The sequence below is a fragment of the Stenella coeruleoalba genome (assembly GCF_951394435.1).
Source record: "Stenella coeruleoalba genome assembly, chromosome: 6".
NCBI lineage: Eukaryota > Metazoa > Chordata > Mammalia > Artiodactyla > Delphinidae > Stenella > Stenella coeruleoalba.
In genome coordinates this window covers 88196775-88223852 of record NC_137151.1, presented here as the reverse complement: position 1 = coordinate 88223852, position 27078 = coordinate 88196775, and the positions used below count along the sequence as shown (strand labels likewise).

The window sequence follows — 27078 nt, the reverse complement described above, 5'->3', positions numbered from 1 at the left end:
CACATGGGCTTAGTTGCTCGGCGGCATGTGGGATCCTCCCGGACCAGGGATTGAACTCGCGTCCCCTGCATTGGCAGGCGGATTCTCAACCACTGCACCACCAGGTAAGCCCTACATTCCTTTTTGATAAAACATTAAATAAGTAGTTTTATTCAAGTGACTAAATTACATACATCAAATCATCATTCTATTTTTAGAGAAATAAAGGAGAGATCGAGACATAAAAAACTTTATAATACTAAGATTATAAGTATTTTTTAAAAGAACTTCCAAAAGGAAGAGGATTGCTTTAATGAATAATCCACAATACTTCATTGCGTTTTTAAATGTTAGATTTATATGCTGGATACTATATTATACAATATAACATACTTCAACAAAATAATATAAAAGTAACCTTACTAAGAACCTAGTAGTGATGTTTATTTATAATAAATTACACTGTAATTACAAAGTTGTCTGTAGTTACTAGCTTACGCATTATTAGTTAAATAATGGTTGTTTCACAAAGTAAGATGACCAATTCAAAAACGGTTGAAAATTTTATTCGACTTGCTCAAGGCCTAATATTGTGTTGCGGTATTTAGAGGAAGATATAATACAGATTATTAATATATTCTAAACTGTGCATCACATAGAGTAAATATTTATGTTTAGGAAGGGGAGAAATACAGAGTGAAAATATGCTTTGGAAAAGGTGAAAAACCCATTTTTAAATGTTTTGTTGGTAGGCAACGTACAAAGCATGAATACAGAAATATGAGACTGTTCTTTCAGTCTATTTTGTAAAATATCTTGAACACATCAAATGTAGCACATATGCACAAGCAAATAGCAATAATAAAATATTACGTTACCCATTAAGTAAAATATTACAAGAGAAGCATATTTGACATGTGCCCAGTAAATTATATAAAAATGGATTGCTGAATCGAAATTTAAATATCAGCTATTAAATCAAAAATTAATGTGCTATAATTCGGCAACTATATGAAGTAAACTCTAATCATCAGAGATTAACTGAGTAGTCTTCTTTTTATTGGTACCCTTCTCTAGTAGAAACTGTGTTGGCAGAGAAAACACTAGCTGCAGTAATAAGTCCCAGCATATCAGCAATTTAGCACAATAGTGATCCATTTCTCACACATGTAACAGCAAATGAGGGTGTTCCTGGACAGCATCAATTTCCATCTTATGATTTGACCATCCCCTAGATTCTCAGGTCCTCTGAATCAAGAAAGTATTAATACATGGGGAAAGATAGGTGGGAAGCCATGCCTGCTTCTTAATTGCCTCAGCCCAGAAACAACACAAATCTCTTTCATATTCCTTTGGTGAGGGTTTGGAAATGTAGCCCTAGGCTGGGCAGCTGCTTCCCATCGAGTTCTCTGTGCTACAGAAGCAGAAGCACGAATATTGGTGGACAGTTAGTTGCCTTTGTCACCAGAATGAAATATAGCCAAGTTTGTTTTCTATGTAGAGATAACTAGGATAAAATTTCAAATCTTAAGAAAAAGCTTGACGTAAACATTTATTAATTCATTCAATACTCTCTCTCTTTCTCTCTCTCTCTCTTTCTCTGTCTCTCTCACACACACATACACACACACACACGTATTTTCTACTCTATGCCTCTGCTGGTAGGATTAATTCCAACCTGGAATTAGCCAGAACTGTTCGACTGAAATAAGAAATGTCCCTGCATGACACTAATCCTGAGGAATGACATGAAATGTACTGATAATTGTGTTGGTTTTTAACTACGGATTCTAGGAGTTTTGAGGCAGTTTGTACAAGCTTATCAGCATTGTTTATTGGTAACAGTGAGATTTACAATTTGCCCAGGGTCTCTGTGAGACACCCCAAGAAACCCCAGCAAAGACTCTATTTTAGGCATCCTGGTTCTGAGGTGTTCTCTACACATATCAGTGGTTCCTGATCTGAGAAAAAGAACTGTGTGCATATCAGCCTTTCAGAGAGAGGGTGGTAGTACTCACTTGGCCTTTGCAGCCCTCTCCTGAGGCAACCTTTGCTGTGACACATACCCTGACTTTGATGCTGTTGCTGTGTTTTTCCTTTCTTGATAAATAACTTCAGATTTGTAAGCATTGCCGTTTTGATCCTTTTGTGCCTTCCTCAGCCATCCAAGCCTGTTTACCTGTCACCCATCAGTGAAGTGCCACACAATTTTAGTTACTAAGGAAAGAATAATGAGCGATAAAGAAAAATTTTTTAAAAACCTACCCTTTTATTGGGACTTATTGTATGACTTTAGATAGTGGTAAAACTACATGAAGGGAATAAAATAGGGCGATAGAATTGGGAGTTACTGGAAATGGGAAGATGTTAACTATGGTGCTTAGTGAAAGCTTCTAGGAGGACAAGTCATTGGAGTAAATCATTAAGACAGAAAAAATGATTAAACAGTAATGTTAAAGTCTGGGGTAAGAGTGATCCCTGTTCAGGAAATAGTAGGAGCAAAGATTAATTGATTGTGCCCATACTTAGCACTCTGAAAATTGAAACTTATGCCCATGTTGATCAATGAACTTGATTAAGTTACAAAGAGTGTCACTGTGGCTGAGAAAGAGTAAGTAAGAGGTAGAGGTGAGAGCCCAGTCAGAGAGCCCTGCAGGGGCCAGAGCCTGTAGCAACTTGCAATCCATGGTAAGGATTTTGTATGTCATTTTAATTGCTATGGGAAAGTTTGGATGGTTTTAATCCTTGGATAATGATACAATTTAGAATTAGTGAAGAGATCAGACTAAGATACTTTGCTGCCATTCTAATGTAAACATACGTTAATCTACAGTTATTGATATTTAAATTAATTTGGTATTTACTTTGGAAAGAGAGGTTTTATGACATCACTGTAGCTAATTTATCAGGTTCCTTGATCAGCACAGGTGTAAAGCCTTTGTTATTATAACTGCTGTTATTTTGAAGATTTGTATTTATAGTTTTACCTAGCACAATAAGAGCCACTAATCTTTTTTTTTTCAGGAATTAGATACATTTTAAAGGGAATTTTTTCACTTTCTAAATGATGGGATCTTGGAGTCTCAGCTGAACATAAATGTTTCAAGGTTGATATCAAGGAGTTTTTCACCTTCTTACTTAAAGGTCTGCTTTTAAGGATATTGTAATGACTCTTCGAGAAAGTAGCTTTACAAAAAATGTATTATAAGAGGTGTTACAAAGTTCAAAGAAAGTTATTTTAATTTTTCTTCCTCCAAATATATATATCTTGTTGATTCTAAGGAGCACAGTTTTTCCCACTTTTAGCATCTCTGAAGTAGTGTACATCTTTCAGTCAATAATAAGATATAGTTTAACTAGAAATTTTTTTTTTATTAATGGACCATAAAATAATGGTGTTTCTTGCATTTGATGATACCTTAAATTTAAGGAAATTTAGTATATTTTCAGTGGTAAATGACAGTTCAAAAACGTCCTAAAGGAAGAAAGAAACATAATTTACCACTTGATTACACATTAGGCTAATGGATAGCTCTCTATTCTTTAAGCATTAAATATTTTTTATAACCAACAGGTATTTGTTGTGTGTTGTTTCTTTTTTCTTGGATAGAGAAAAACTCCAGAAATTATTCAGTTGAACACTCTTATTTTATAAGGTAGAAAATTTGTTTTATATAAAATAAGATGACAAGCTGCGATTTTGCATTCCTTTCAGTTTTGTTTTGTTTAGTCTTTTAAAAGAGAAATGGTAGAGGAAAGATTGTCTGTGATTAGCTAGATACTATCTTCACTTGGAAGTCCCCAAACTTCCGTTTAACAGGTAGATGAATTAAGCCCATAGAAGTCTGATGATTTGTGTAAAATTATATACGAAGTCAATGGTAGAGCCATATTTCTTTATGCGACCAGCGCTCTTTTCCATGAAAACATTTGGTAGTCCTTTGCAGAAACGTCTTGCAAAGCTGGTAGGCAGAGTTATTACTGAAAGCATGCCTATATTTTTAAAATTTGGGGATATCTCAAGCTATGTGCCGTGAAACATTCATATCAACTGAGATTATAATAGGTGATCTGAAAAAATAATTTCTGTGATCAAATACATTTGTCAAATGCTGGGTTTTTTTAATTTAATTTGTTACTCTTTCTCTTTCAGGAGTTTCTTTTTATAAATAGGTATGCAGAAATTACTTTGTATTTAACTTTAAAACATTTGACTATGAATATTTTTATCATAGAATATGTATTTAAAACTTGTAAGATATTGATATTATACTAAATATTATTTGTGGAGTGATACTTATGATTTCCCCCCCACATTCTATTAAATCCACTAAATAGTGAGAGGTTATATGAGTAGTTTTGTTTTGGTAAAGCTTAACTCATAGGCTTTATATTTTATTCCTGCAAGATTTTAGTATGATTTAATAACATATTAGATTATCTGTATGTCCACTCTTCATTGAGTGCTCTGTTTATCCTCCGATAGGATCAACTCCCTGAAGCAGTGTTACTATAGCATGGCTCCCCATCCTCTGCCCATAATGAATAGAGTTTGACATGCAAACTAGACAGTCATCGGCTATTGTTACGGATTGTATGTTTGTGAACCTCCCCAATTCATATGTTGAAATCCTAACTCTCAGTGTGGTGATATTAGGAGGTGGGGGTCTTTGGGAGGTGATTAAGTCAGGAGAGTGGAGCCCTCATGAATTTTACAAGGATTAACATCCTCATAAAATAGAACAAATAGACCGAGAGCCCTCTTACCTTCTCTGCTGTGTGAGATTCTGTGTCTGCCCTTGCCAGACACAGAATCTGCTAGTGCCTTACTAGACTTCTCCGCTCTGAGACTGTGAGAAATAAATGTTTATTTAATGTTTAAGCCACCCTGTTTATAGTATTTTTGGACTACTACAGGTATCCTAATCTGGTTCGCTTTCCAAGTAAGATATAAGGTTAGAGGTCAGGCTGGTTAGAGGGGAGAGAAAGTACTAGAGGAGCAAATGCAGGAGCCATGCAGTGGCCTCTACAGAACAAATAATGATGGTATCCTGTGACCACCCACACAGCAAGCCCTGAAAGCTGTAAATTTTCATCTATATTGCAACTGTTTGGGGTCTTTGTGAAACAGGTAAAGTTCAGGTGCCTATTCACTGTGTAATTTTGGATTATGAAAATGTAAATTTTAAAAACATACATTTTAGCTAAATATGGGACTTGTTTAAAAAACAGAAGGAAAAATATATATATTATATAAAATAGTGTTGACACTATTTTATAATTCTATTATGAAATATAATTGTTACTTGAGCCCGGTTATGTTCCTTAAAACTGGCATTATGTACTGAAGTTAACCATAGCTGAAAATTTCATAAGAAATACAAAGCTGTGCAATCCATGCTTTTTATAATATTTGAGAATGTTATTAATAAAGTAAGAATACTTCATAGTAAGCAAAAAATTATAAATTATAATGGGACTGTAATTAACATTAATTTCTGACTTGGCTAATAACTCTCTTCCTACAGTGTTTCCATGTTATAGATTTCGTTAGTTTTTAAGCTTCAGTAATACGGCTGTTTGAGGGTAAAGTGCTGATTTTTCTAGGACTTAAAATGTTTAGGAAATTCAGTCTTTAGGTAAGATAGTTTATTTTTTAATACATTTGGCTCTGATTCTGATTGAGAGTGCTCCTTTGGTGTGTTTACTGTTACAAATGTCTTCCCACATCATGTGATTTGATGTCCAGAATGTAAAATTTGCTTATGCCTCATTTCAGGAACAGGGAAGGCCTTGCATGAAGGTGACTAGTTTGATTAGAAAAATGCACAAGACAAAATATGTATTCATCCTTCATTCCTTTTCTCTCCCTCTCTCTCTTCCTATTTTCTTGCTTTCTGTAATATGGTTTAATTAGCCATCTCTGGAGTGCAGTAACCTATCTGATATAAGCTCTCAATATGAAAAGAGCAGGCCTGAATGGAGAAGAGGGTGAACCTGATGTGAATCATATCCTAAAAATGCTATATCCGAAACTTCAGATGTTTCTGAAGAGCTTATAATTGTTCTTTCACATATTTTCTTTGTGAAAGATTTATTGTTATTATGTAGAACTTTCATAGAAGAATGTGGCAGCATTATGACAAAGAGCTCAAAAGCTAATGATCCATTTGTCAACTTTAAACTCAGATATTGTAGGAAAAAACACTTTCGTGCTTTAGATCATTACCATTTGTTCTTGCTTAAACTATTGTTGACTTTGCACTGAGGAATAGAATGAAAGGCCAGTTTATTCTTGTAATCTTTTCTACCCTACAAAATCATGCAGTTGGGAGGAATCTCTAATATTCACTTCTTCAGTTAATTTCAATTCATGTTCTTTCAGTTCAGTGTTGATACTGACCCGGGTCCTTGGACTCTTTAATCAATAGGAATTGATAAGAGGCCAGATGAGAAAGCCAGGCAAGGCTTTCATGGGACTAGTGCTGCAGCAGGAGGGAGGGAAAACAAGAAAAAGGTGACCTTGGTTGCTTTCTGAGGAGGGCAGGCTGGTCCCTTAAATGGGGTGAGGATAGGGGCAGATCGGTGGGTCAGGCCAGAGGGGTAGCTAAGCGGTCTGCCCACCCCTTGGTGGTGCTGTATGCAGGGATCATGGCAGTACCCTGCTTTTGCTCCTGGAAGCTCAGAAGTGGCAATTGGTTTGTGGCCTTTTTGTATCTTATTGTTCATACTTGCCCCGACTGCACATGCATGCAGTTATTTTTAGTCCCTTAGAGTTTTTTTTGTACTCTGTTGCCAGGGGAGACATTTACCAGGTGCAAGCACTCTGGTGAAGGGTCCCAGGTCCCAGCCTAGCTCAGTATGATTTAATTTAAATTAGTTCAGTTTTCCAGCAATATATTAGAAACCATGTAGAAAGGAACAATGAGCAAATTATTTGAGTTCAATGTAGAAAAAAAACACCTGTTGTTATAGTCCAATAGGTGTTGTGGACATGTATTTTCAAACATTGTTGTTCTGGTAATTGTACCTGTTTTCCGTCCAAGAGATCACACATTCTTCCCTCTCCTCTCACATATTTCCCATGGCATTTACTCCATATAGACCTAATCCACACAGCACATTACATTGTTCAGGCTACTATGGGGGGTTTAAGGACAGCCATCAAAACCTTTAGAACAATGAAACAAAATGAGTTTTGTTCCAAATGGTGGGGAAAGAATCTCATTGTTTTTGGTTGGCTTTGAACCTGGGCATTTCTAACAGCTCTCTTGAAACCTATTTGAAAATAAAATCACATAGAGGAAATGTAGTGGAGAAACAGAGAAACCAGCTTCTGGTGATATAGTTTGAGCTGGGTTGAGCCAAGACCTGAGGTTTTGGATAAATGAATTCCATGACCTGGAATGTTCACTTTTCTGCTTCCATTAGTTTGAGCTGAATTTCTTTTATTTGCAAAGGAACATATTTAAGAGATACACTAGATATAAAAAAAGAAGCAAAATTGAGTTATTTGTAGTGAGGTGGATGGACCTAGAGTTTGTCATACAGAGTGAAGTAAGTCAGAAAGAGAAAAACAAATACCATATGCTAACACATATATATGGAATCTAAAAAAAAAAAAAAAATGGTACTGATGAACCTAGTTGCAGGGGAGGAATAAAGAGGTAGAGAATGGACTTGATGACATGGGGTGGGAGGGCGAAGCTGGGGCGAAGTGAGAGTAACATCGACATATATACACTACTGAATGTAAAATAGTTGACTGGTGGGAAGCAGCAGCATAGCACAGGGAGATCAGCTCCGTGCTTTGCAGTGACCTAGAGGGGTGGGATAGGGAGGATGGGGGGGACGCTCAAGAGGGAGGGGATATGGGGACAGGTGTATGCAAATGGCTGATTCACTTTGTTGTGCAATAGAAACTAACACAGTATTGTGAAGCAATTATACTCCAATAAAGATCTATTAAAAAAACCCCACAATTTATGAAGGAAAAAGTCAGTATCAAGAGGGATTAATAAATAATTCTTCCTTAAAGAACAAGAATCTTGAGCCCAAACACATCTTTCTTATAGACAACTTATATTTCGGTCTTGTTTTTATTAGTCCACTTTGACAGTCTGTGTCTTTTATTTATTTATTTACTTCTGGCTGCATTGGGTCTTCATTGCTGCACGTGGGCTTTCTCTAGTTGTGGTGAGCGGGGGTTACTCTTTGTTGCAGTCTCTTGCTGTGGAGCACGGGCTCCAGGCTCACGGGCTTCAGTAACTGTGGCACGCAGTCTCAGTAGTTGTGGTGCACAGGCCCAGCCACTACGCGGCATGTGGGATCTTCCCAGACCAGGGTTCGAACCCGTGTCCCCTGAATTGGCAGGTGGACTCCTAACCACTGCACCACCAGGGAAGCCCCAGTCTGTGTCTTTTTACTGGCATATTTATTCCATTTTCATTACAGTGATTATTAATATAGCTAGATTAATATCTACTCAAATAATTAATATTTATAACTGTACATCAGGTAAAAGGCCTTTAGTGTGAAGATTATTTTTATCTGGCTAGGAGTTAGGCCATGTTTATTGGTTGCTGTGACTATGTCTTCAGAGACTACAATTTCTTCTAGAGTTCTTGTTTCTGATTCTTCTGTTGTTTTGAGTTTTTCTAAAGATTCATTAGAGTCTGAGGCTTGCTTTTCTTTTAGCTTCAATTCCTTGTTATTATAACAGAGCCCTGCGGATATAGCAGTAAGGTGTAGGTGGAGGAGAATTGTTCTATAATCCGATGATTAGGTATCAAAGTCTTTAAATGAGCTTGAACTGGGTATTTTTCTTTCCCAGTTTGGTTAATCTTTGGTAAAAACCCCAGTAGGTTTAGGCTGTGGTACAATAGGTTCCCTTGAGGGGAGAATGGAGAGCTCTGAGTGTATTTCAAAAGGTTACTTTTCCCCTCCTTCTGCATGATGTACAAAGGGATTTTTCTCTAACTTTACAGTGACAGAAATAGGCGTCCTGGAGGACATACAGAAGGCCAAAACACACATGAAAAGATGCTCAACATCACTAATTATCAGAGAAATGCAAATCAAAACTACAATGAGGTATTGCCTCACACCGGTCAGAATGGCCATCATCAATAAATCTACAAACAATAAATGCTGGGGAGGGTGTGGAGAAAAGGAAATCCTCTTACACTGTCGGTGGGGATGTAAATTGGTACAACCATTATGGAGGACAGTATGGAGGTTCCATAAGAAACTAAAAACAGAGTTACCATATGATCTGGCAATCCCACTCCTGGACATATACCTGGAGAAAACTGTAATTCGAAAAGATACATGCACCCCAGTGTTCCTTGCAGCACTGTTTACAATAGCCAGGACACGGAAGCAACCTAAATGTCCATCAACAGAGCAATGGAGGGGCTTCCCTGGTGGTGCAGTGGTTAAGAATCTGCCTGCCAGTGCAGGGGACATGGGTTTGAGACCTGGTCTGGGAAGATCCCGCATGCTACAGAGCAACTAAAGCCCATAGGCCACAACTACTGAAGCCTGTGTTCTAGAGCCCACATGCTGCAACTGCTGAGCCAGCGTGCCACAACTACTGAAGTCTGTGTGCCTAGAGCCCATGCTCCTCAACAAGAGAAGTCACCGCAATGAGAAGCCCACAGACCATAATGAAGTGTAGCCCCCACTCACCGCAACTAAAAGAAAGTCTGTGTGCAGCAATGAGGACCCAGTGCAGCCAAAAATAAAATAAACAAACACATAAATTTATTTTAAAAAGCCCCAGAGGAATAGATAAATAAGATGTGGTACATATATACAATGGAATATTACTCAGCCATAAAAAGAACAAAATAATGCCATTTGCAGCAACATGGATGGACCTAGAGATTATCATACTAAGTGAAGTAAGTCAGACAGAGAAAGACAGATATCATATGCTATCACTTGTATGTGGAATCTAATGAAAAATGTTACAAATGAATTTATTTACAGAACAGAAACTGACAGATCTCAAAGTCAAACTTATGGTTACCAAAAGGGAAATGTGGGGGGAAAGTGATAAACTGGGAGATTGGGATTAACATATAGACACTACAATATATTGAATATATTGAATAGATTACTAATAAGGACCTACTGTATAGCACAGGGACCTCTGCTCAATATTCTGTAATAACCTACATGGGAAGAGAATCTGAAAAAGAATGGAGATATATATATATATATATATATATATATATATATATATATATATAAAAGGATTCACTTTGCTGTACACCTGAAACTAACACAACATTGTTAAGTCAACTATACTCCAATAAAAAGAAAAAAGAAAAGAAACTGGGAGGGTGAGGGGGCTAATACTGGGCCTCTACAGAGTTTTTAACTTTCAAGCTAGTCTACCCTGAGCCTACAACAATTCATCAATTACCATTTAAAGTCATCCCACTGATATTGGCTTCAGCTGTGATACTGACTCCAGGTGCTGGTGACTACTCCTGGGTTTTGCTCCTGGTAAACTATGCTTCTCTGTATCGGTCTTTCTGTCTCTCCAGATTCTGGGCAGTAGTTTGCCCCTGAGGCCTCAGTTCTCTGATGAATCTACAAAGAGATGTTGATTTTCAGTTTGTTCGCCTTTTTTCTTGTTGTGGGGATCTGAGTGACGACTTCTGAGCTGTTTACGTGTGGGACCAGAAAGTAGAAGTTCTCAACCACTCTCTTTCCAACTGTGAGTTTTTCCTAATTATTTTCAGAAACTATGAAGGAGTCCTGGTATTAAAAATCTCCATGGTAGTAGATTATGTCACTGAAAGAAGCTTTGGTTTGTATGTTAAGATTCTCTAAACATTGTTATGTGTCAGGAAGCTTGGGTGATGTTTTCACATGTATTTTTGGTGTAAGTTTTGTGGTGCACATGTGAGGCTGCATAGAGCTTAAAAGGTCGGATTCCAGAGCCAGATTACTGGGTTTGAATCCCAGCTCCAACAGTTAGTGTTGCATTGGCCCTTGGCAAGTTTCTTAGCCTCTCTATGTCTCAGTTTCTCCATCTGTGAAAATAGGGAAAATAGTGCCTGTTCTGAGAATTAAGATAAACGATAGCATTATCATTATTATGGTAACACAATGTCTCTCAAGTCTTGCTTTGCTTCTGCCATTTAATAATTCATTTTTTGCTAGTTCAAAAAGTTTCTTTATAAAGGTTTTTTGAAAGGTTTGTTACTGGAAGCAGCCTAATATATTCCTTCTGCCATTCTGAACATTTAAATAACTAATATGCTCTATTTCCTTTGAAGATTAAAAATAAAATGCCATGAGAGAAATTTTAGTTGCATATACAAGAACTTGGGAAAATTTTCTGTATTGCTAGAAAAAGTGGTTTTGATATCATGTAATGATATGGTCACTGCATGTTTGTTATTCAGTTGAGTTTTTGTGACTTTAAGCAGGACACATATTTCTTTTAAAGCCATAAAGTGATATGCCAATGACTATTCAATGTTGTCAATCAGGATATGTGCTATGTTGGTAAGTAGATATGCCATTGTACATTAAACCAAAGGAGTTGAATAAATCAGTGATGCAATCTTAGACTGTAGCTGAAAGAGCTTGAAAAACAGTAAAGACAAGAGATATTTATAAAATAGTTTACTTATAAATATTTATATACTAGTTTATAAAATATAGACATATATTTAAATTTTTTCTTTACTGATCCTCATATTATATAATGTGGAATTCATCAATTCAGTAATAAGAGCCTAAAGTAGTAATGTTAATGATAAATAAAGAAACCATTGTTAGTTTCAAAATTGAGCTATTACTGAAGAAGGAAAGATGTGGGAATACACTGTTGAAATAATCCTTGAAGATAATGTTGTTGTTGTTGCTGTGAAAGACTGAGAAATTGTGTGTGTTTTCCATTATCTGATTCATCAGTGAGGTAATTATGTTTCAGTATCTTAAAAATTATATTTCAATGTCTTGTAAATACCAAAATGACTAAGTCTTTCCTAGTTAGCGTTTATTTGACAGAGGGGAGAAAATATAATTAATTTTTAGTGCGTGCTTTATATTTCTTCTCTCAATATACAGTCACAACAGACAGGCTGCATTGTTTATCCACATTTTACCAACTGAGACAGATGCTTTTGGAAGTTAGGCTTATACAACTAGTATAAATGACAGATCAGACACAGAATCAATATAGTATGACTTAAAATTTCTTGTTCTTTTCACCACATCACAGTGCCAGATATCTGAGGTATCATATCAGTTCATGGTTTATGGACTCTTTAAAATCATCAGTTCAGCCATCCCTCTGATGCCCAGTTCAAGATCTCAGCCAGGAAGCTTTTTAATCCAACTATTGCTAAAGTAATGGCATCATCAGGAAGTGAACATCTCTGCAGAAGTAACACTCATAAAGGAAGATAAAGAACACAATATCTATAAGGCTTACTTTTTTTTCTCCCAAAACCAATTGACCCAGACCAATTTAAATGTATATCTAATATATTCTTAGCATTTATTCACATCACAAGTCTTAAGGGAGTGAATGGCATCAACCGTGTTTTCCACTAGGGCATACAAGTTTCCTTCTGATAGAAAACTCTCATAGCAGATAATATTCTTTAGCCTTTCTTCTAAAGACAAGGGAAAAAGAATGGTTAAAACAAAACAACTTTGAAATTCTAGTTAGGAGAAGGCTTTTTTCCTTTTGTCAAACCATCTTAAAGAGTTTATAACTTCAGAAATACTTATGTAAGCAAAAAAGAGCTCATCATAAGGCAGACTGCTGCAAAACCAACAGAGAGGTAAATACTAATATGTGAAATAATATGGTAAAAGAAATTCTTTGTTTTATTAGCCTACTCAGCTCTCTTGTTTCCTCTTTCATGCAGCTCTTAAAATCCCACATCCTCCATTAAGTGTTCCCTAAACTCATAAGATGACCAGACATACCCTATTTAGCTGTCGAATTATGATAATTTCTTATTTGCTGTATTCTACCATCCTCTTTCTTAACAAATATAAAGTACAAATATAATTATATTTGTATATTTACTCATTCACTCTTCAGTTGATTCCTATTCATTCTGAGTCTGGCAGTGTTGTTTATTTCATATTTTAATACACACACACACAAAATGAGAGAGAGAGAGAGAGAGAGAGAAAGAGAGAAGGAAGGATAGAGAGAGTAAAATAGAAAGATTTATTGAGATTATTTTGAGGAATTGGCTCATGTTATTGTGGAGTCTGATAAATGCAAAATCTTCAGGGCAGGACAGCAAACTGGAGACCCAAGAAAGACTTGCAGTTGAAGTCCAGAGACATTTGGCTGGTAGGATTCCTTGCTTTTAGGGGGAGGTCAGTGTTTTTTCTTAAGGACCTCAACTGAATGGATAAGGCCCACTGACATTATGGAAGACAATTTGATTTACTCAGAGCCTACTGATTTAAATGTTAATCCCATCAGCCATAAAAAATGAGGAAATCTTACCACTTTTGACAACATGGACGGACCTCGAAGGCATTATGCTAAGTGAAATAAGTCAGACAGAGAAAGACAAATGTCACTAATATTTGTAATCTGAAAAAAACAAAAGCAAACAAACTCATAGAAAAAGAGATCAAACTTGTTACCAGAGGTAAAGGGAGGGTGGGGGAGGGAGAATTGGAGGAAGGTGGTCAAAAGGTACAAACTTCAAGCTATAAGACAAGTAAAAGATTTAAAATACAATACGATGACTATAGTTAACACTGCTGTATGATTTGTAGACAAGATGTTAAGAGAGTAGATCCTAAGAACTGTCACCACAAAAAGAAATTGTTTTTCTTTTCTTTTTATTGTATCTATGAGATGATGGATGATAGCTGAATCTATTGTGGCAGTCATTTCACAATAAATGAAAAATTAGATCATCATGCTGTGTATCTTAAACTTATACAGTGATATATATCAATTATTTCTCAAAGAAACTGGAAAAAAATGTTAATCCCATCCAAAAAAATAACTTCAAATAAACATCTAGAACACTGTTTGACAAATTAATCTGGGTGTTTTGGCCTAGCCAAGTTGTCAGGTAGCAGTGAAAAAAAAAAGACTTGGAAACCATACATATATGTGTGTGTGTGTGTGTGTGTGTGTGTGTGTGTGTATGTGTGTATACATACATATATAATTAAAATTATAAAATAATGTCTGGGATAAAAGCTATATTAGTCATGCTTGAAATAAGAAATGATGACTTGGTTGATCTTTCTGAGACAATCACCCAGACACTGTACACTGGTAAGAATTATGAGAGGACAGTTCAAAGACCTTGAGGATACACTGTGAGACATACCCTTGGTAAAGCAAACTTACCTTGCCGAGCTTCACTAAGAGATCTTTTAAAAGATCTACTTCAGCCAGACAAAAATGCAATAGGGGGAGTAAAATTTTAAGTAAAATATCTTGACTCATTTACGTACTTACTATAAAAATATCACCCAACTCCAGATGAATTAAATAACTCAATAGGAAATTTATCATTATATATATTAAATATAAGAAATACGTATTGAGTTAGAATTAATTAATTAAGAAGTAACAACAGTAAGTGAAAAATAGATGGATTTCTTCTCACCCAAATTAAGGATTTTGGTTTAACAAAAACACTGTGGACAGAGATAATGGATAACCAAACAATCGAAAGAGAACACGTTCACTATATTAAACCAGCACTGAGTTGATAGAATACAGAAGAAGCACTTGAAAATCAACAAATGAAGGACAAGAAATCCAACAGAAAAAAAAAAGTCGAGCAAAGGTACAAACAGGTAATTCCCAGAAAGGAAAACACAAATGACTAGCAGGTATATGAATAACTATTTAAACTCATAAATAATTAGAAAAATTAAAATGTTTAAAAAGGTGCTACCCATTTACGGCCTTTGGGTTAGCAAGAATTAAATAGATAGTGTCAAGAGGTGGTAAGACTTTTGGAAAACTGGACTGTTCATGCAGTTTGTGGGAGTTTATACTGTTTGGGCCATTCTAAGGTGCAACACTGCAGTACATTTTCAGATTATTTATATTTATGCTCTGTATACATTTATTTCATACCTAGCTGTATATATCACAAACAGGACCATAAAATGCCAAACATAATGAAGTGGGGAGTTGAAAGTGATCTTTATGTCCCTAAGAGCAGATTGTATAAATAAAATATAGTGGCTGTGTGCTCTGGATCCCTAAAAAAATGAGAAACAGCAAGCGAGGTATAAACTCAGCAGTACCAATAACTTGTAAGAACACAGTGCTTAATGAATAAAGTAAGAAACAGAATGTGATCTTAACACAAGAAAATTTATGTGCATTTAAATTATTCTCACAGCATATCCTGGCATATTTTTAAATGGATGCATAAAACACAAGGATACGCATTCAGTACAGTAGGGTATTTGCTTTTGGGAGGATAAATTGAGAACAAAGAGTGCGATTTTTAAAAGAATAAATAAAACAAGAGGAGTGCCTTATACAGAACAATGATGTAGTTTGACAGGTAGTATAATTATTTTTTCTATATATTTGAGAGAATAATAATAATGAAAATAATAGGATAATAATAAATAATAATATCAGTTATTATATTTTTATCAGTAGAGAAAAAAATTGCTATCAACTGGAAATTGTAGCAAGTACAGGAGTTGTCAATGGGTATTTAAAGTGTGTGTGGACAAAACAAGGATGTCCATTGTCTCCTCCACTGTTTAACATTGTTTTGGATTTGTTAGTCAATACAATCATACAAGAGAAATCAATTAGAAGAATAAGATTAATGGTAGTAAAATTCTGCTTTCAGATGATATGATTGTAAAGCTAGAAAACAAAAGGGGAACGATGATAAACCTAACACAATTTAAAACTACTCAGTAACTTAACAGAATATAAAATTAATATAAAAATAAATAGTCTTTGACTTCTGGTTGCTGATCTGTCATCTTCTAAGCTCAGACTTGATTAAAATTTAGAACTTCTGCTCTGTGAAAAACACTATCAAGAGAATGAAAGGTCAAGCTCAGACTGAGAAAAAATACTTGAAAACATACATAATAAAGAACTTGTATCCAAAATAAACAAAGAACTCTTAAAACTAAACAATAAAAACCAAGTAATTCACAATTTAAAAATGGATAACAGATCTGAATAGAAGTCTCACTAAATAAGATACATAGATGATGAATAAGTATATGAAAATAAGCTCATCATTTATCATTAGGTAATTGCAAATAAAACAATTGTTAAAACAACAGTAAGATACCATTACACTCCTATTAGAACATCTAAAATCCCCCAAACAGACAATAAATGTTTTTGGCGAGGATGTAGAGCATTCATTGCTCATGGGAGTGCAAACTACTGCAGACACTTTGGAAGGCAGTTTGATAGCTTCCCAAAAGATCTAGCAATCTCTCTTCTAGGTTTTTACCCAGATGATTTGAAATTTTATGTTCACAGAAAAACCTCCATGAGAATGCTTATAACAACTTTATTCATATAGGCCAAGAACTGAAAGCAAATAAGATTTTCTTCAACTAGTGAATTCATACAATGGAATATTATTTAGTGCTGATCCTAGAAGGACCACCACATTTTAGTTAAGAATTATGCTATCCTGGGCTTGAATAGGCATTAAATGTTTTTACTCTTCTCTTCATAGCCAAAATTTGATTGCTCACAACAAACCAGGCTAGGATTTCTGCTTCTATGCAGAAGCAGAAACTTAACTGAAGCATAAGAGGCAGTTAGGGAGACAGGTTTTCCTCTCTACTCACATTGAAGCAGATGCAAATGGACGAGTATAACCTCCTGGAATATTACCTAAATTTATTACAAGCTGAGGCTTAGATGCTTATGCATTCTGCTTAATCTGACCAGACTAAAAGATACCTTCAGTTAAAACTTAAAGTGGAATACTTTTTTTGTATGATAAAGATGAATAAAGAATATTGTTAGATATGAATGGAAAAGTTTTTTCAGCACCTTTCATCTGTAACACAAATTTTTTTTTTTATTTATGTTGAGCCTTCTTTTAATTAATTTTTTAAATTTTTGGCTGTGTTGGGTCTTTGTTTCTGTGCAAGGGCTTTCTCTAGTTGTGGCAAGCAGGGGCCACTCTTCATCGCAGTGCGTGGGCCTCTCACTGTCGCGGCCTGTCTTGTTACAGCGGAGCACAGGCTCCAGACGCGCAGGCTCAGTAGTTGTGCCTCACGGGCCTAGTTGCTCCGTTTTTCCCTGTGTCCCCTGCATTAGCAGGCAGATTCTCAACCACTGCGCCACCAGGGAAGCCCACACAAATTTTTAATAGAAGTGTAAGTTATTTTGCATGTACCAATAATTGAGTTCCCAAACTTGAAACAATAAAGATATCGTGAACATTTTCGGATTCTCGATAACAAAAGTGATCTACTCGCCATTAATTACTTATCCAAGTATAAAGGTGATAAAATGCCATCATATTCAAAGTGACAAAGAAAGTCTCTTTTGGAGCTAATGAGGTAGGGGAAGAGGAGAATGAAATATAATTAACAGCTATCTCCCACATAGTATTTTTTTTTTTTTTTTTTTTGGGTACGCGGGCCTCTCACTGTTGTGGCCTCTCCCATTGCGGAGCACAGGCTCCGGATGCGCAGGCTCCGAACGCGCAGGCTCAGGGCCATGGCTCACTGGCCTAGCCGCTCCGCGGCTTGTGGGATCTTCCCAGACCGGGGCACGAACCCATGTCCCCTGCATCGGCAGGCGGACTCTCAACCACTGCGCCACCAGGGGAGCCCTCCCACATAGTTTTGTAGTACAAATTCACAGATTTTTGCACCATATATTATAAAACTAGTTTACATTTATATACTAATAGATATGCATATTATATTAAGCCATTATGTTTATTTATATTACATGAATGCTGTTAGATATCCTTTTTTTAACCCATTTTAAGACCTGTTATATATTTATATAATTGACCCATATTACTTATAATTTAAAACTTGATTAAATAATCTTTCTGACAAGTAGAGTACAGCTTATTAAAGGCAAATTACTAACAATAAATTAAAATGTGTAAAAATAAAACATTAAAGACAAATCTGTTCCTTCGGATATATGCTGACATATATTTATGTCTAACTCAATGGATAATAATGTTTTTTATTCTTTGATGAAATAAAAACTGTTTAATCTCCCAGAGCAACACAGAAGAATCAGATGGAAATTCACTAAATATAACAAGTTTTTAAAAAGGTTTATATTTAGTATTAAGAAAAAAGTTAAGGATTTACAGTTTTCAGAAACATTTTATTTCATATTCATATCTGAAAGTGGTTTCCTATTCCTGGATACTGCTTATGCTATGGTATTGGTTCTTTATAAACTACTTCTAAAATCAGTCTAATAACAGTGATTTAAAAATTAGAAGTGCTTAGCTTCTCTGCATAAATGTTTTGATGTTTTCATTAGGAATAAAAATCTTGTTTAATAACATAAAAATATATTTTCAATATTTTAAACCCTTAACACTATATCTTGGAAAAAAATAACTCTCATTTGTTATTAGTGGAACATATAATCTTTCAGCGTGTGTTTTTCCCTTGTTATATGTACATGCTTTAAGGAAATTCCATTTTACAGAATCTATTTTACTTAAGTATAAAATAAAAATGTATTTTAAAATTGTCAAGTTATTTATTTTTAATTTATGCTATTAAAGATTGTTAATTGTCATTAACAATGCACTTTAAAATCCCCAAAACACATATCTGTATTAATAAAAACAGTATAACTAAGTAGATTGAATTATATAGTGATTTTTTTTTTAATTGGGTATAGTTGTTTTACAATGTTGTGTTAGTGTCTACTGTACAGCGAAGTGGAGTTGCCTGTGCTCTACATCAGGTTCTTATTAGTTATCTAGTTTATACATATTAGTGTATACATGTCAATCCCAGTCTCCCAATTCATACCCCGCCCCCCGCCTCACCCCCACCCCCCACCGCTTTCCCTCTTTGGTTCTTTTTTTGGAGAAAAATTTTCAGCCTGCCTCAGAAACATCACTGAGATGGAAAGTACCTGTTCTATGATGGGGTTTATCTTCCATCCACGAGTGTTCCAAAGGCACCAAAGGTGCTTGCTACCTCCCAGTCTCTAAGTTCTATTGGTGATTGCATAAAGATATTCAGTTGGATGGTGAAGCGCCAAATCCTTATAAGCGAAATGGGATATAAAGCAAAAAGTTGATGCATCCCCAAGGAAGAACGATATGCTCCTCTTCTTGCCAAGTAAAAGCAAACTGCTTATGGTGTCCTATGTATTGGGTTGGCCAAAAAGTTCGTTTGGTTCTTTGTGAAAATGAAAAATGTCTTTTATTTTTTACTTAAAACCGAATGAACTTTTTGGCCAGCCCAATAAATTGCAGTGGAGGAAAAATCATTTACTGGGGTAACAGCTACATTCCAATGACCACAGGCTGTACTGATTTGCTCTACTACAAAACATGAGATTATTTTTTACACACTCTAAGAAGGTCCCTGAGTTTGAACATTAGCCATAAAATAAGAATTTGGGGTACTGGGGTATTTACTTACCAATATCCATCCACACTGATTGGTTAATAATGACCCTTGGTGTAGTTATTCTCCACCATATCCTAACAGACTCATAAGCTCCTGCAAACAGTAAAAGCCGTCAGGCAGTGAATGAGGTCATAATAAAAAGCCATCAGTGTGTACAAGAAAAATGAAAGTGCAGGTATATGGACAGGACACTCACAGCATCTGCTAAAAATAAAAATAAATAAATAAAATCCTCTATTCCCTCCAGCTACTGCCCTATTTCTATCCTTTTTAAAGCAAAACTCCTTTTAATAAATCTTTAATATTGTATTTCTAGTTTATTTCATCATTTTCCCTCTCTAATCTGCCCAGTTATTTTCTCAGGCCCACCACATCACTGAAACAGTTCATAATCTGCATGGCTGCAGCTTACAGTTCTCCATGTTCTCACTACTCAGGGGTACTTAGCATGTAGAGGATGAAATCTAACTTGTGTTCTACTCACCAAACCATGCACCCCGTAGTGGGTTTTTATCCACCCAGCAGAAACAACATATTTTTCCTAATTTGTACAAAGGGACAGTATACACGATGTGTTTATCAGTGTCACCAATGATTATCCATCTATCTAACTTCAGTGACTGATTCTGAGAAATCATCTTGGTCTAGAAGCAGCATTTGTCAGCGGTTGAACACTTTCTCCTACTCTGCTTCTAGTACAATGCATCCTCCTAGGTTCTCTTTTAACACCATTGTGACCATTGTCCATTTTTGCTGATTTCCTCACCTCTCAGACCTCTAAACTTTTGTGTGTCCAGGCACTCAGACTTTGGGAACTTTTTTCATTTTTTATCAACATACCTTTCTTTGATGATTTCATTAATTCTCATACTTGATGAGTTCTAAATTTATATATAACATTGACTGCTCTTTTGGACTCCAGATTCAGCTTGCCTTTGTAATACTTGATTGAACAATATATTCTAGTCAGAAATTTTGCTCCCATTTCTACTTTTTTTTTCCATTTCTGTAAATTATTCCATCCTTCCTTGGTCAGGCAAGGCACCTTAGAGTCATCTTTGACTTTTCTCTCTCTTTCCACCAACCTCCATAGCCAATCCAGGCAAATCCTGTTAATTTCACTTTCAAAGTCAATCCTAAGGTTATAGATGGTGTTTAAAGTTATGAAAAACAATGTGAGTGTATATGTAGATAGAAGAAAAAATATAATGATGGTATTTATTGAGCTTTACTATGTGCTAGGCATTTTCACATACATTAAACCCTCTTAATTGCCAGATGTACATAATGCCACTTATCTGCATCAAGAGTGTTGTCTCATACCATCTCGAGAAACTCAGGTGCCCTAAGTTTCTCTATAGAAGTTGCTATACCTCTCCAATGCATACCAGTTTTGCACTCTATACTCTAGTGCTCTTGACATATAAGGTTTATGTGGTACTCCCACTAAAATGAGAATAATTCTCCTCTCTCACTTCATTTGCTTAGCATTATACCCAAAGAAGTGTTTCCTTATGCCTCTGATAGCAGAATTTTTAGTGAAGCAGCCTTTTCTATTTCTAGTTGCAGCTTCTCTTGCTCAAGAATCAGATATATGGCCTTGGATCTGAGTTGCTAGTAATTCAACAAAGGTCACCATGTGACACCTAAACTTTCCTACTTTCATTCATCTAGGATTGCTTCTTTCCAAAGAGATTACCAGTCTTTTAACTGGATAAATCTACGGTAGAATTCCAGACTTATCCAAACTAATGATTACAGCAGTGCTTATAGAGAGCCAACTTTTCAACAGGTAGAAATTTGCACAGCTTGAATTTATACTGAGACCTTTTATTCTGATCTAAGCACCTGAATTGTCAACTGTACTAGAAAAGGGCTCTCTGGCCTAATTCTGAATTTAAACATAGAATTTGTCTTTTCCCAAATCTCTATGCGTTCCCTTTTGGTTCTTAATTTTCCTGCTGATCACTTGTTATTCCCTTCATGATGCTTGATTTTTTCCCCTCAGTTGTTAAGCAAGTGCACAGATATTATCTGTATCTCAGCTTGAAGTTTAATATTAGTGGTTTTCTTTGCTAGTGTGCCCTTTGATATTGACATGCCACTGCAGGGATGACATTAATGATAAACCCCAATTTATTACTATTTTAAGTCATTTTATTCATTTACTATAGTCTGAAGAGCTAAAAGGCACTTTTAAAAAATGACAACTAGTAATTTTTCTTCACTGCAGCCCCTAGGGAGACATATCAGTATCAAAGTTCCAGGGCTCTCTGAGAGAGTGGCTGTCTCACCACACTACAGAGAAGCCTCCAGGGACACTTTGGCAGTTTGTTGGTTAGCAAGCAATGAAAAAGATGGTACCTGAAGAGAGGAAAAGGTTGACAGGGGAAGAGTTAGGATGTGAAGTAATCTATTAGGTACAAAATGTGAATAACATATTTAGTCAGCATAATGTATACCATAATGTATATAAAGATGGCTTTAAAACGTATTACACAATTTTAACTCATCTTTTTATTGATAAAATAAATAACAGAAACTCTTTTGTGTATGTCACAGTGATTTTTATATCTCATTTCCCTGATAATTTGCTTATCTTTTCCTAATTTAATCTAAAATATGAATAACATAAGGAAGAATATTATAAATATCTTGATTCTTATTTTTTAAATACTGTATTTTCTTATGAGCAATTGCTCACTTAGTTATATATTGATTAGGTGCCAAATTAATTGTAATCTTCACTACAATTAATTTCCCTCCATATTTTAGCCTTATTAATGGATCAGATAATTGAAGCTGCATAAGATTCATAAATGCTGGAGGACGATATTTACATTAAGAATTTCCTTTTCTTTCAAGTTTAAGATTTTAGACTTGAGGATCTTTATTAGAAGAAGGGTTGTTAATCTGTATTTTATTTTAATGTTTATTGAATAATAAGTAATAATATTTATTTGCTTATTATCTAAAACCATGAGAAATTTCATACCAGAGCTGAGAATTGCAAACCCTCAAAGATATTATAGTCTAATAGAGAAAACAGAAAAATAAAAAGAGAAAGAAAATTCAGCATTATATGTATTATTATGGGTGAAGCACAGGTACTAAATGAGGATATAGTGAAGGTGCCTAATACAGTTTTCAAGTACTAGGGAACATTTTAAGGACTGACACATAATCAGAGGCAGAAAGCTTGACTAGAAATTGTCCAGGGAAAGAGAGAGTAAAGTATATTTTTAGAAAGAAGGGATTACATAGACAAAGATCCAGAAGCTAAATTAAATGTGATATATTTGAGAAGTAAGCAAAAATTCATTATGCCTGGTATGTATAGAATGTGAAGGGAAAATGACAAGATAGGAAACAAGAAAGTTAAGCAAGGGCACCATTTTGAATTGACTTGTGTGTCATATCAATGGTTTTAATGTTAATTCTAGAGAAAGCTTAGAACAGTAGACAGATTTTAAGTGTTGAAATGGTCTTATATATATAATTTGTTCTCTAGAAAAATGTCGCCAACATCTGTACAGAGTTTGGCTTGGAAAGGGGCTGACTAGAAGCAGTAAAATCAGATGGGAGACTTTATCAATAATCCAGGCAAGATTTAATGTTGCCTTGTATGATCTGGCCTCATGTTTTGATATTTGATTACATTTTATCCTATGAAGCTCTCAACTTTATGAAGAAAAAATTTTGTCTCCCCAGGAACTTGAAAGAATTTGAATTTTCTCTCTTTTGAATTTATATAGTATTGTTTCTTATATTATGGCATTAATAACATTCCATCTCCTACTATGGTTTCTTGAATTCACTTATACCCTTTTCCCAATATTTGTTGAAATTTTGACCACTGTTATTATTAATTTTTGAATATTCAGTTATATATTGGAAAAATATCTGTAAAAGTACTTATAAATCTTTAACAAATATATTATTATTTTATCAAGTATCTTCAAAATTCATGTTTTATCAGCAATTAGATAAATGAACATTTATGCATGAATTAATGAATAGCATGTATCTAACCCAATCCAAAGTTTGGACATCTCTAGTCTCTTAGGCTTGCCCTATTCATAAACAGGCCAAAAGTGCGTTGAGGCATTTTAATATGAATATCGCCCCAGATATGTACTGGACAGATAAGCCCAAGAGGCTTGGTGATGTCTATCACCCATAAAGACCACTGACATGTTAGAATTCTATATATAAAGTGCTAAGATTTGATTAAATTGTAATATAGTTTTAAAGTTTTCAATATAACTATAATCTTCCAGTGATGTTAAGGCCCTGAGTATACCTTTGGATTCTTTCATACCTGTTACCCACACAAAGAGTAACTCACTTTAAATGACCCAAGTTTCTTATACTGAAAATGGTGTAAAATGGATGCTGGGTGCTTTATGGGAAGGATTGGCACACATTCAGTATTTATCACAAGATAGTTTTAAGTTATAAGCGATTTTAGATGCAGGAATATTCTGAGGGAAATTTGCAGGCCTATAAAAATGATACTGTAGAAAAATGAAACTAGATATATGATAAATCGTTACATAGACTGCTGCTGTGGACCATGCTAGTGTTTACTGTATGAGGATAGTTTATAGTGAGAAAGCTTTATTCTTTATGTTTGGAAATACACAGAACTATAAAAATGTAATGGTTAGTTTAACCTATAAAGAGTTTTCTAATCAGTTTGTTCCTGACAGAAGGTGGAAATTGTACCTTATAAAGATTTATTTTATTTCTCTCCCTTTAATTTCACAGCTCAGGAATGCTTTGAAGATGTTAGAGAGAACCTGATAAATTTTCATAGCATCATATAGAAGCTGTGTGAATAGAAAACATACCTAAAAAATACTAACTTGTTTGCATGTGCTTTCCAGTGTCATTACTTCATTCCACATTCATATCGATAAAGATGGAAATTATAAAAGAACTGAATTTATGGATCGAGGTAGCAATTTGATCTCCATGGCAACACACAAAATTGATAAAGTAAATGTAACATTTATAGTTTGCTGAATAATTTAGTTGTCTGGTAATTATTAGCATGATTATAAAATGACGTAAACAGCTCTGTGGCTCAAATGTGTGATTATGTACAATGCCAAGCTGGCACTTACTGAACATATTTTGCTGATTTTACAGGCAATTAATAAATACTCACATAGTGCAGCTGTGCTGAAAATGTTAAATAATTAAACAGAAATTGTGTGTGTGTGTGATCTAGATGCACTTATGCTGGTACTGACCTAAGTGGTACTGCTCATTAATAGATCAAAATGTAATTTGATCACTTCAGTTGCAAAAACATTTTAAGTGGAAGTAAGCTTTATTTTCTTAATCCAATTTTTAAGCTTCATTTTGATTTCTAAGCAGAGCTTATTGTCATGATTATCAGAGTAAAAGTATTCTATATTTTAAAAAATTTACCAAAATGTAATCCAAACCTAATGTTTCAGATTTTCATCAAAATGGAAACCCTTCTGGCACATTAGAGATAACAAATGGAAATCTATATAAAATTTCTTTTCTATCCTGTCTCCTGGATAAGTAGGGGCCCAGGATGCTGAGGCCAACAGGGGGTAGAGTATCTCAAAGCCCAGGGTTAGTATGGGAGATGCCGTGATGCCTGCTTTATGGCTGCAATTGATGAACCAAGAGAGAAATATTAGAAGTAACATATTTGTGACAAAATCTGGTGTTCACATCAAACCAATTTACTAGTCTGAAAGTGGTTAATTAGGGAATCAGAGTAAAATACATATAAAGTCCATGGGACAGAAAATGGGAAAATTCACTTGAAGCACACATGTGTTTATTTTTTTAATTTTTAAATTTGTCTTATACTAGAGTATAATTGATTTACAATGTTGTGTTAGTTTCAGGTGTGCAACAAAGCAAATCACATGTGTTTATGTATACCTACATGCACACACATCTAGTTTAAAACAGAAGGCAGAGATGGGATCTAAGGTAATTTCTGCACAGAACAGTGAATAGATGCAGTAATTTTTACTGTTAAGGTATCCATGGCAATATCAAGATGAGAGGGAAGTCTGGATGGATGATATTATAGGGGCTGTTTTGTAGAAGAAAAGATGCTGATAGACCTGGACAAAGCTGAATGATTTCAGGGTCCTTAAGTCAACTTATGACCAAGCATGGGAAATGTAGTGCTGAAGACTATCTACTCTCTTCAATTTTCCAAACCACTAATAACAATAATAATGATGATAATAACAACAATAAAAATGATGACAATTACTTTTAAGCCCCCACTCCCACCTAGGAAACCACCCTCACCTCTTCCACTGTTCACTATCCGTATGGATAGCCACACTAGGCATCAAGTTATTGAATTCATACTCCCAGAAATAATGCTTGACACCTCAACAAACCCCCTCCACCTAATCATAGCCCATGCCTATGTCCCATTTATATTACCCTCTGCATATCCTAAATCTTACAGTTCTCTTCATGTTTGCCCCTTTCACCAAGCTACAATCCTGGCTCAACTGAAACATATAATTGGCCCTTCTCCTGATTAGATTATTTTTAAGAATATTTTTAAGAATATTTTTAAGAATATTTTAAGAATATTTTTAAGAATATTTCACTCTTCCCTCACTTTTCTTGGGGTAGTGTAATTCTCCATTACTTAGCCTTGGGAGAATGAACTGGAGAGTGAAAGACTTCTTTGGTCAGTGCTTGAAATATGCATATGTAAGAGGTGTGCCCTCTTGTGCTTCTATCATTGTTATGAGAAAAATATGCCCAGCTAGTTCACTGGTCCAAGGAGGGTGGGGCAAGCTGGACACACAGCTTTAAGGTAGACGTCTGAAAATTAATACCATTTTAAATATTTAAATTAAAAAATAGTCATTTTAAATTGACCTGAATTTTACAAGAGCTTCTGAAAAACTCATGGTCTGATCTTAACTTTATCATCTATGATAACATTCACAATAATGAAGGATCAAATCATTGTAATGAAACACATATTTGAGAAATATCTTCAGGCATGAGATGATGCATTGGGAGTAGTGGACAGCTAATGCCTGAGGACGTAATACAGTGTTGGAAAATGATACAGAATGATAAAAATGCTGCAAAAGAAAATAAACTTTTAGATCAATAATAAAACCTCAAGTAGACAGAAGTATTTTAATGTACTCAAAGGTACATCACACCATGGAATGCCTGTTGTCTTATGGCTTTCTTCACCTAAGTGTGTTTAAAATGATGGTAAATGGATAAATGATTTATTTTATTCTGCTAAAAGACACCTATTCTACAGAGTAATACCGGTACAGTGAAATCAATAATGGCAACAATGTTAATCTTCAGATATAGTCACACAGTGTATGTCTACAGGTAGAGCCAGGGTCAAAGAGGGAGAGAGAGATCTTGGCTGCTTGTGATGACTCTAGCTGACAGTCAAGTTTGTGTGTGGATGTAGTGTCTTTTTAAAGGTTCCAG

The 27078-nt window shown here is 35.1% G+C and overlaps 1 protein-coding gene across 10 annotated transcripts in view; it reads left to right on the top strand.

Moving 5' to 3' along the window:
• The window catches only part of LOC307187471 (uncharacterized protein), a 1029543-nt gene that overhangs the window by 340627 nt on the left and 661838 nt on the right, over nt 1-27078 (top strand). The window contains exon 7 of one of the 10 annotated variants that reach the window (XM_079923568.1): nt 10536-10702. The exons of the other annotated variants lie outside the window; for them this stretch is intronic. The gene's annotated coding sequence lies outside the window, so the exon portion shown is untranslated. Of the gene's footprint in view, nt 1-10535; nt 10703-27078 lie in introns of those variants that run through there. 10 annotated transcript variants of the gene reach the window in all.